Genomic DNA, 12,467 nt, shown 5'->3' on the forward strand with positions numbered 1-12,467 from the left:
GCTTCCATAGCACTTACGACAATATCATCATTAGGTATTTGTGTGATTCCTTGTTCAGTCTGTACACCTCATGACACTTTTAGCTTTACATCAGGGGACATAATTTTTTCACCTTTTCATATTTTCTGCCTAGCGCAGTAGCTGACATATTGTATGGAGTTCCAAGATATTTTTTAACATGTTAGTGTACTGTACTCCTATCCATGTATATACACAGACGATGAACACAGCAAAAAGCTTGTCAGGATTTGAAGAGATTTATGGGAAATAATTTAAGCTGTTCTACTTGCAGTCAGTGAGGTGATGCTGTACAGCAGTGTAGGCTGCTTATGCCATCCCATCCCACTCCTTCAGTTATAGAGACGCTGGCATATCCCAACCTGCGACGGAGAGTGAAGACAGATAGGAAAACACTCAAGCAATAAATAATCCTGTGTAACTCCACTGTCATTTGAAAAGTGAGAATGCATTTTAGTTACATAGGCACACAGAAATATAAATGCCAATCATATGCACAAACGGTGAGGACATAGGTTCGGTTCTCCAAATTACATGCGCAAGGAGCTAGAATGCATACACACGCACAATGCTACAATGCCATGGCATCCCGAGGACGTGCTGCGTGTGTCACTTTGGGCGAGTTATATAAAGGTCCCTGAGTTTTAGTTCCCTTATCTGTGAAATGATATCTACCTCTTTGAGTTAAAATAAGAATTAAAGCTGACATCTTATTTATGTTTTGTCTCTTCTTTGTTCCTTGTTTACAGCCTTGTTTGGATTATTATCCTATTTTATCTTCACTGTTGGCTTAGTAGCTGCGCCTCTTGGTGTGTGCACATGTGTGTTTTACTGGTTTCTCTGTGATTTACGATATACATCTTCGACTTATCATGCTCTGCCTTAAAATAAAGTCATACCACTTTGTGAATCGTGTAAGGATCATACAACAGTACCCCTCCATTTCTCTCTTCCTGTCCTTGTTGCTACCGCTGTCATATATTTTAATTCTACATTTTATGAGTTTTTAATTTGATCCCATTTTGGCCAAAGAACATATTTTATAAGATATAAATTCTTATTGACATGTGTTTTATGGCCAAGCATATGATCTTTATTGGTAAATATCCCAAGTGCCCTTCAAAAGAAGAATGTGCATTTCTGTTTTAGGGTGGAATGTTCTATAGATGTTGAATAGGTCAAGTTAGTTGTTAGTGTTGTTCACATCTTCTGTATACTTACTAGCTTTTTGGCCTCCTTCTATTGATTACTGTGAGAAGGGTGTTATGTGGGTTTATCTGTTTCTCCTTTCAGTTCTATCAATTTTTGCTTCATGTATTTTGAAGCTCTGTTTTTAGATACATAAATGCTTGGATTATTTTGACCTCTTGAAGAATTAACCACTTTATCATTATGAAATAACTTCCATTATAACTGGTAATACTTTTTATTCTAATATCTACTTTGTCTGATATTAATATGCCTATTCCAACTTTCTTTTGATTGATGTTAATGTGGTATAACTCATTCCATCCTATTACGCATATAGGTGTATAGGAATCTTGATAATTACAGTGGATTTCTTATAGGCATCATAGTGTTGGGTCTTACTTTTTTATCTTATCACACAATCTCTGCCTTTAACTGAAGTGTTTAGTTCATTTTATACTTATTGTGATTATTGATACAGTTCTGTTTAAATCTACCATTTTCTATTGATTTTTCTGTCTCATCCCTTGGTTTTTTGTTCCTTTTTTCTGCCCTGTTTTGTGTATCTTTCATGATTCCATTTTATGTCTTTTGTAAGCTCATATTAGCTGTACCTCTTTGTTTTCTTTTTTAAAGTTTGCTTTACAGATTAGAGTGTATATCTTCAATTTATCACAATCTGCCTTCAAGTACTGTAACACCTCTGCAGGTATAAGAACCTCCTAACAGTACACTATTTCTTCTCTGCTAGTATCTATGCTATTGCTGTGATATATCTTAGTTCTACATTTGACATATATATGCCCTATAATACAATATATACTTATTTTTGCTTTAAACCATCAACTATCCATTCATTTTAAAAATAAGAAAACATTTTTACTATTTACTCACTTATTTCAGTGTTTTTCATTCTATCCAGATTTCCATCTGTTTTCATTTTCCTTCTGCCTGTATAACTTGCTTTAACTTTTCTTGTAGTGGAGGCCTGCTGTTTGAAGAATTCTTACAGCTTTGTGTGTCTGAAAAGTTCTTTATTTCACATTCACTTCTGTAAGAGATCTTCCCCGAGTACAGAATTCTAGATTGAGAGGTTTTGTTTCTGTTAGCATTTTAAAGATGTCCGTCTGTTTTCTTCTGGCTTGCAAAGAAGTTCCTTTTTTTTTTTTCTTATCTTTTCTTTCTCTTTCTCTCTCTCTCTTTCTTTCTTTCTCTCCCTTTCTTTTCTTTTCTTTTCTTTTTTTCTTTCTTTCTTTCTTTCTTTCTTTCTTTCTTTCTTTCTTTCTTCTTTTTGAAAGAGAGCACCTGAGCAAGGGGGAGGAGCAGAGGGAGATTGAGAGTGACAGCACGTAGCCGGATGTGCAGCTCAATCCCATGACACTGGGATCATGAACTGAGCTGAAATCAAGAGTCCCGACACTCAACCAAGTGAGCACCCAGGGGACTCTGATGTGAATTTTCCTATATTTCTAATCTAAGAATCTTTGGACATATGTGTCCTCTGCTTTTAAGATTTTTACCAATGTTTTTTCAAGTTTGATGATGATATGCCTTGGTCTGGTTTTCTTTATATTTATTCTACTTGGGGTTTGTTCAACTTCTTGAAACTATGGGTTTATATTTTTCATCATATTTGGAAAATTTTCCTGTAATTTCTTCAAACATATTTTCTGTCCTCCCTTCTTTCTCCTCTCCTTCTGGCAGTCCAATTACAAGTTGTAGAAGGCAAAATAATGGCTCCCTAAAGAGGCCTACATCCCAGCCCCCAGCATCTGCGAATGTGTTAGGTTACATGGCAAAGGGGACCTTAAAAAGGGAGATGATCCTGTCTTATCTTGGTGGGCCCACTGTAATCGCAAAGGTCCTTAAAAGTGGAAAAGGGAGCATGAGAGAAAGAGTAGTGCGATGTGAGGCTCTGACTCACTGTTGCTGGTTTGGGGATGGAGGAAGGAGACCATGAGCCAACAACTAGAAGCTGGGAAAGGCCAAGAAAAGGATTCTTCTCCAGAGCCTCCAAAAAGAAATGCAGCTCTATCAACACCAGTGAGACCCTCATTGGACCTCTAACCTACAGGACTGTAAGATAATAAATTTGTGTTGCTTTAAGCTACTGAGTTTGTGGTAGTTTGTTACAGCAGCCATAGCAAACTAATACAAACATACAGCAGACTGATATTGTCCCACAGGGACCATGCACTCTATTTTCTTCAGTCTGGGCTGTATCTGGGATAGCGCATATTACTTCAAATTCACTCATCTTGTCTTTTGCAGTGCCAAATCTGTTATGAATTCCATCCAGTGTATTTTTCTTTTCAGATACAGTATTTTTTTATTTCTTGAAGTGTATATATACACATACACACACAGTTTATTTCTTGGATGTATCTCTTCATTTGCATCTGCCCTCGTATGTTCACGTTTTCATTTATACTCTTCAGCAAGTCTGTATATACATAATTGTCCTTAGGTCCTTGTCTGCCAATTTCTTCATCTCTGTCATTTCCAGGGCTATTTCTATTGATTGATTTTTTTTCCTTAGTTATGGGTCATCTCCTCCTACTAGGAATTATTGATTGGACGCCAACCATTGTGAATTTTATGTTTACTGTTGGATCTTGTATTCTTTTATAAAGTGTTGAATTCTGTTCTAGCATGCAATTCAGTTATTTGCAGATCAGTTTGATTCTTCTGAGGCTTGTTTGGGCTTTGCTAGGGTATGTCCAGAGAAGCCTTTACTCTAGGGTTAATTTAACCTCATAAAGATGTGACCCTTCCAAGGCCTCTGTGAAATATCCTGTATATGATAAGGTTTCTCCCTCCTGACTGACGGAAGAATGAACTATTCTAGCTTTGTGCGAACCCTGGGAATTGTAGGTCTACTGATTTCCAATTATTGTTTCCCTTGTTTTGAGGAGTTTTACCACATGCATGCAGAGGTAATTACTAAACCAAAGACTTGAAAGAATCTCATTACAGATGTGCATAGCTTTCTCTCTGTACCTCCATCCTCTATTATAATATGCATGACAGACTCTCTCTTCTTTGAACTCCAGTTTTATCTCAACTCCCCAAGATCTTCAGGCTCTGTTTGGCCTATCCATTTCTGCGCTGCAGCCTAGAAAGTGCCTGAGGCAGTAAGGTGGGGCAGTAGTCAAGACCATGTCTTTCTTTCTCTTTTCTAAGGAATCCTGCTGGGCCTCCTGTCCCGTGTCTTCAAACAGTGCCTGCCCCACATATTGTGTCTGGTTTTCCAGTCGTTTTCAGCAGAAGAGAATTTCCAGAGCAGTTAATGCTTTGGGGAGAGAAATGAACGTGTATTAAAAGAATTAAATAATACAGAAAAATGCCTAGCAAGAAGGCGTTCAATGAGTGATTATATTAATCAATGAATTATTTGAAATATTTTCAATAATAATAGTAATAATATCAGCTAAGTTTAATTATACTCTTGCCAGGCATGAAACAATATAGCATTTTACATCTGATATCTTATTTAATCCCTATGCAGTTGGATAATGCTGTTAGCACCATTTAATAGGTAAGAAAACCGAAGCAAAGGGAGTAAAGCAACTTGCCGGAGGCCACACATACAGTGCGTAGCAGAGTCAGAATCTGAACCGTAATATACCTCCAAAGCATCAGCTTGATGACCTCAAGTATAGTGCCTGTTAGCTTGCGGAAGAATACGTAGAGTGAGTCAAGATGGTAAAATAACACGACTGACTTCTGGAACCTACAAACCAGAATTTATATCTTCAAATTTTTTTTTTAAATTTTTTTTTCAACATTTATTTATTTTTGGGACAGAGCGAGACAGAGCATGAACGGGGGAGGGGCAGAGAGAGAGGGAGACACAGAATCGGAAACAGGCTCCAGGCTCCGAGCCATCAGCCCAGAGCCTGATGCGGGGCTCGAACTCACAGACCGCGAGATCGTGACCTGGCTGAAGTCGGATGCTTAACCGACTGCACCACCCAGGCGCCCCTGGAATTTATATCTTCAGGTGAGGATTATTCTCCAAATTATTAATTATCTTGAAAGGACACAAACTTATATTAACAATGTTCATAACACAGGGCCTCCCACTCAAAATGAACTGATAAGCCACAAACACAACATAAATTTTTAACCCAAATAGTGTTCCTTGCTCTTAACGGAAAATAATAACCAGCTTATCCATCCACCCATATATATACCCATATATTCACCAGTCTTGTATCCAACTAATTTTGACTGCTTCCAAAATAATCAGTTATCCTCAAAAGGTGAAGATATCCATCATTTCATCAAGCCTATTTTTAAAAATGGGTCACAAATTCTCTAGTTAACTCCAAGCCAAGTGTTGCAAACATGTCCTAAAGATGGCAGCATTGTTAGAATAATAATATAGCCTCACAAGGAATTTTTTTCAAGGAACACTTAGTTGATCTTTAATATTTATTTAAACTATTGACATTATTTTATGATCATACTTTGTTTTTTTTATTTGTTTAATATTTTTAAATTCTAGTTAATTAATATATAGCGTTATATTTGTTTCAGGAGTAGAATTTAGTGATTCATCACTTACATTTAACACCCAGTGCTCATCACAAGTGCCCTCCTTAATGCCCATCACCCACTTAGCCTGTCTCTCCACCCACCCACCAAAATGGCCATACTTTGGATACAATTCCAGATTTACTCCAAGAAATCAACTAGGTAGGAAATGCATTCCTTTATAAGACAATTCATAATGATTTTTCTTTAAAAATCATTTCAATTTTACAACCACAATAACTACCTATATTTCTCTGGAGATACATCTATTATAAAAGATCAGATATTCCTGTGCCAGTAGGCTGCATATCCAAATATTGGAAAATAATCTTAGTCCTTGATAGTCAAAGTGTGGTCCACGAGCCAGCACCTTTAGGATTACAGTAAAACCTTGGTTTGTGAGCATAATTCATTCCAGAAACATTCTAGTAATCCAAAGCATTCTTATATCAAAGCAAATTTCAAGGACCATTGGCTCAGTTGTGATCATGTGACATTCGGTATCACGTACTACTCGTACTGCAACACATCGCTCATTTATCAAGTTCAAATTTATTAGAAATGTTTGCTTATCTTGTGGAACACTCGCAGAATAGGTTACTCGCAGTCTAAGGTTTTACTGTAATTACCTATAAGCTCCCTAGGAACAGAGAATCTCAGCCCCACTCCAAACCTCCTGAATTAGAAAATCTGCATTAACAAGATTTCCGGGTGATTTGTATGCAGGCTAAAATTTAAGAAACAGCTCCAGCTGATCCTGTGAAGGGACAACATAAGTTATAATGCCAGTGAAACACTAATGAAGATAAGGAAATGTTTATCGGATGGAATAGTCAGTGATGACTATCTTTATTAAGGAGAAAGTTAATTCTACAGTTAAGTTTTAGGAATGTAAATCTTCAAGAGAACTTCAGCCAAATTCAGTTAGCCAGAGATGAATATCAAAAAATTAACTAAACCATAAAACTCCTAGAAGAAAACATGAGTACTAAGCTCCTTGACTTCAAACGTGGTGATAAGTTTTTGGATCAAACTCCAAAAGCAGAGGCACCAAAGCAAAAATGAACAAGCGAGATGACAAACTAAAACCTTCTGCACATCAGCAGAAACCATCAACGAAATGAAAAGGCAACCTACCAAGTGGAAGAAAATATTTGCAAATCACGTATCTAAGGGGCTAATATCCAAAATATATGAAGAACTCATAAAAATAGCAAAAACAAAAAACAAAAAACCACCCACATTTAAAAATAAACAGGGGATCTGAACAGACATTTTTCCAAAGAAGACATATAAATTGCCAACAGGGACATAAAAAGGTGCTCAACATCACTCCTCATTGGGGAAATGGAATCAGAATCATGAGGTGCCACCTCACACCTGTTAGAATGGCTATTATAATCCAATTAAAAAAGAAGACATGAATAGACATTTTTCCTAAAAAAGACGTACAGAGAGGGCCAACAGGCACGTGAAAAGATGCTCATCATCATTTATCATCTGGGAGATGCAAATCAAAACTATAATGAGATATCACCTCACTTGTCAGAATGGCTAAAATCAACACAGGAAACGACAGATGTTGACAAGGATGTGGAGAAAGGGGAACCCTCATGCACTGTGGGAATGCGAACTGGTGCAGCCACCATGGAAGACAGTATAACTGTTTTTTGAGGTTCCTCAAAAAATTAAAAATAGAACTACCCTATGATCCAGCAATTGCACTACTAGGTATTTACCCAAAAAAATACAAAAATACTGATTCAAAGGAATACGTGCAATCCAATGTTTATAGCAGCATTATTTGTAGTAAGTTATGGAGACAGCCCAAGTATCCATTGAATGATGAATGGATAAAGAACATGTGGTATGTATGTGTATACACACACACACACACACACACACACACAATGGAATATTATTTAGCCATAAGAAGAATGAAATCTTGTCACTTGGAATGACATGGATAGAGCTAGAGAGTATTATGCTAAGCGAATTAAGTCAGAGAAAGACAAATACCATGATTTCACTCATATGTGGAATTTAAGGAGGGAAAATGAGCAAAGGGAAGAGAGAGAGAGAGGCAAACCAAGGAACAGACTCTTAATTGTTACGATGATTACCAGAAGGGAGATGGGGGGAGGGAGGGGGAATGGGTTAAACAGGTGATGGGAATTGAGAAGTGTGTTGCGGTAAGTACCGGGTGCTGTATGGAAGTGTTGAATCACTATATTCTACACCTGAAACTAATATTACACGGTATGTTAACTAACTTTAAGGAATTTAAATTAAAAAAAAGATTATATAAGGGGCACCTGGGTGGATCAGTCAGTTAAGCATCTGACTTCAGCTCAGGTCATGATCTCATGGTTCATGGGTTCTAGCCCTGAGTTGGGCTCTGTGCTGACAGCTCGGAGCCTGGAGCCTACTTCAGATTCTGTGTATCCCACTCTCTCTGCCCCTCCCCCTCTTGCATTGTCTCTCTCTCTCAAAAAAAAATAAACATTAAAAAAAATTTTTTTAAGATTATATGAGAAATGGCTATTATCAAAAAGACAAGAAATAGTAAGTGTTGGTGGATGTGAAGAGAAGGGAACTCTTGTGCACTGTTAGTGGGAATGCAAACTGGTGCAGCCAGTACGGAAAACAGTATGGAGGTTCCTCAAAAAATTAAAAATAGAACTTCCCTACGACCCAGCAATTGCACTTCCAGGTATTTGTTCAAAGAAAACAGAAATATTGGGGCGCCTGGGTGGCGCAGTCGGTTAAGCGTCCGACTTCAGCCAGGTCACGATCTCGCGGTCCGTGAGTTCGAGCCCCGCGTCGGGCTCTGGGCTGATGGCTCAGAGCCTGGAGCCTGTTTCCGATTCTGTGTCTCCCTCTCTCTCTGCCCCTCCCCCGTCCATGCTCTGTCTCTCTCTGTCCCAAAAAATAAACGTTGAAAAAAAAAAATTAAAAAAAAAAAAAGAAAACAGAAATATTAACTCAAAAAGATATCTGCATCCCCATGTTCATTGAAGCATTATTTATAATGAAGATACCAACCTAAGTGTCTACTGATAGATGAATGGATAAAGAAAATGTGGTATATATATATATATATATACAAATGGAATATTGTTCAGCCATAAAAAGAAGGAAATCTTACCATTTGTGACAACGTGGATGGACCTCGAGGGCATTATGTGATGTGAAATAAGTCAGAGAAAGACATATACCATTATGATTTCACTTATATCTCGAATCTTAAAACACAAAAGAAGACTGGGGTGCCTGGGTGGCTCAGTCGGTTAAGCAGCCAACTTCAGCTCACCTCATGATCTCATGGTTTGTTGGTTCACAAGCCCCGTGTTGGGCTCTCTGCTCTCAGTGAAGAGCCCGCTTCAGATCCTCTGTCCCCCACTCTCTCTGCCCCTCCCTTGCGTGTGCTCTCTCTCTCTCTCTCTCTCAAAAATGAACATTAAAACAAAAGAAAACAAAACAAGAAAACAAAAGGGCTCATAGATGGAACAGATTGGTGATGGCCAGAGGCAGGAGTAGGCGTAGGAGAAATGAGTGAAGTAGGTCGAAAGGTACAGACTTCCAATTATGAAATAAGTTATGGGGAAATCATGTATAGCATAGTAACTATAGTTAATAATACTGTATTGCATATTTGCAAGTTGCTAAGAGATCAGATCTCAAAAGTTCTCATCACAAGAAAAAAATTTCGTAAGTATGTAAGGTGATGAATATTAAGTAGACATTATGGTGATCATTTTGCAATGTATACAAACATCAGGTCCTTATCCTATACACCTGAAACTAATGTTATATACCAATTATACCTCAGTAAAGTAAAAATATTAAGTAACTTGTAAAACAAATTGAATCCTTCTCATCTGAAAACACTGCTAAGCTTTGAGGGGTAGTCCTATTGCAAAACCAGGCCTGTCTTTGGGACACAGAAAGGCCCTGGGCCTCAGGGAAGTGAAAACAGCCCAGAGACCCCAGGAGAAACCTTGCAGAATAGGAGGCCATGGAACAAATGAGGTGGAAAACAGCTGTGACATCTATTTCTTTCCTTCTAGAGTTCCCAACTTTCCCATTTGGAATAAACTGAGAAATTCTGCGTCAGATAGAACTTCCTGTAAAAATTTTAAATTGCTTCAATCTGAGTTTAACAGCCACCCCCCTTTCATGTCTTACTAAATCATCTTAAGGTTACATCTGGAGTTCACTAAGAAAAAGTACAATAAAGACGGGTTTTAGAGGTTTCTCAGATTTATTTAATATTTCGACCGAGAGCAGATAGATAAATCACAACTCAGAACTCCAGCAAGAAACAATACCTTGAAGCTACACTCACCAGGAAGCAAGTTAAATATACTGAACCACCAGAGACATGACACATACCATTTCAAAACAGGCATGAGACTCTTACCTATTATGATTCTCCAGATCCAGCAGAAATGTAGCCAAGTAGAATTCACTCAACATTGAAGGCTGGAGACCATCCGCACTAGCATTCGAGAAAAGGGTTCTCAGGAATGAAAATGCACTCTGTTACTATTTAAGATGTGTTAGCCTAATTAGACACAGCTATCAACTGAAAACAACAGCCATATTTTTGTACCCATTCTAGCCCTCTTACCTAGAACACTCTGCAGTGAGCTCTTTCTGTGCCTGGCCTTAAAGGGCACTGCCTCAAGGAGGCTTTCCTATCCCCATGACCTGGGTAGTTATGAGGTAGTACGGTGCCTACTGACACAGGGCACCCAAAAAATATTTGTTGAAACACACACACACACACACACACACACACACACACACACACAAAACAAGCCAAGCTCATAAATATAGAAAACAGATTGGTGGTTGCCAGCAGTGGGGATGGGGTGGGGGGTGGGAGAAATGAGTGAAGGGGTCAAAAGGTATAAACTTTCAGTTATAAAATTGATAAGTTATGATGAAGTAATTACAGCATGGAGACTACAGTTGACAATATTTGCAAGTTGTTCAGAGAACAGCTCTTAAAAGTTACCACAGGAAAAAACTTTCTTTGGCAACTATGTAAGGTGATAGGCTTGTGCAAGGTATACAAATGTCAAATCATCATGTACACTCGAAACTATTATACAGTCGACCCTCCAACAACAGGAGTTTGAACTGTGCAGGTCCACTTAAAATGCAGATTTTTTTAGACCACAGTACTGTAAATGTATTCTCTCTTCTTTACGATTTTCTCAGTGCTTTTTTTTTTCTCTAGCTTACATTGTGAGAATACAGTACGTAATACATATAAGATACAAAATTTGTGTCAATCAACTGTTTATGTTCTCAGTAAGGTTTCCAGTCAACAGTAGGCTATTGGTAGTTAAGTTCTGGGGAGTAGTCAAAAGATACAATTATATGAGTTTTCGACTGTGTGGGGATTGGTGCTCCCAATCCCTGCGTTGGGCAAAGGTCAACTGTTATACCCCCAAAGAAAAAAGTATTTGTTAACTGTATACAGTAATCGAAGACTCAGTTTTTAGCATTTCTTTTTCAGGTTTCCAACAGAACAATTGCCCTCGTCTTCTCTGACAAACACACCGTTTCCACTGTGACCCACAGTGAGATCTGAGAGTATTTCAGGTACATAAACCAAGAGTTCAGCACACCACCATATTGATTTACAACAGTATACGCCCCTATTACTAGAGGTGGAAATCCCAGTGGGAAACTTCTGAAGTCTAATGGTATTAAACCCAAGTTCAAAAATAGAAATGAGCTTAAGACTTTTCCATTTAAAACTGTGGGTTCTCACCTCCTTTTAAAAGGAAATATTAAAATTAAAATTCTTTTTAAATTTTTATATGTTTAGTTTTGAGAGAGCAGGGGAGGGGCAGAGAGAGAGGGGGCAGAGGATCTGAAGCAGACTCCGGGCTGACAGCAGAGAACTCGATGCGGGGCTGGAAGCCAGGAACCACAAGATCATGAGCTGAGCTGAAGTCAGACGCTTAACTGACTGAGCCACCCAGGCGCCCCTAAAATTAAAATTCTAACTCAAGGATTCTCACATCTTAGTTTTTTAAATTGTTATTATTAAAGTATAATAAACATACAGTGTTTTATTAGTTTCAGGTGTACAATATGATTCAACCATTGTAGCTATACATTACTCAGTGCTCATCAAGATAAGTGTACCCTTAATTCTTTTCACATATTTCACCCCTCCCCCCACCAACCTCCCCTCTGGCAACCACCAGTTTGTTCTCTGTATATAACAGTATGTTTTTGGCCTCTTGTTTATTAATTTATTTCTTAAATTCCACAGATGAGTGAAATCGTATGGTGTTTGTCTTTCTCTGACTTATTTCACTTATCATAATACCCTCTAGGTCCATCCATGTAGTTGCAAAGGGCAAGATTTCATTCTTTTTCTATTATATATATGAGACACTTGAACATCCGTTATCTCAAGAAGATTAAAGAATTGTGCTTTTAAATTATCTTTTTATTATAAAAGACAGGCTCCTTGTAGGAAATCTGTAAATGACAAAAACAGAAAAGGAAAAATCACCTATGTATGAACACTGTTAGTATTTAGTGTATTTCCTTTCAGTCCTTTTTCTATGTACCCAAAATTGGAACTGTCCTAAATATAGTCATGTATCCTGTTTTTATTTTTTCACTAAAAAATGAGTCCTTAGCACTTCCTAAAATTTACAAAATACTTGCTCATAAAAATATTTTTAGTG

This window comes from Prionailurus bengalensis, chromosome B1, assembly GCF_016509475.1.
Source record: "Prionailurus bengalensis isolate Pbe53 chromosome B1, Fcat_Pben_1.1_paternal_pri, whole genome shotgun sequence".
In the NCBI taxonomy this organism is placed as follows: Eukaryota; Metazoa; Chordata; class Mammalia; order Carnivora; family Felidae; genus Prionailurus; species Prionailurus bengalensis.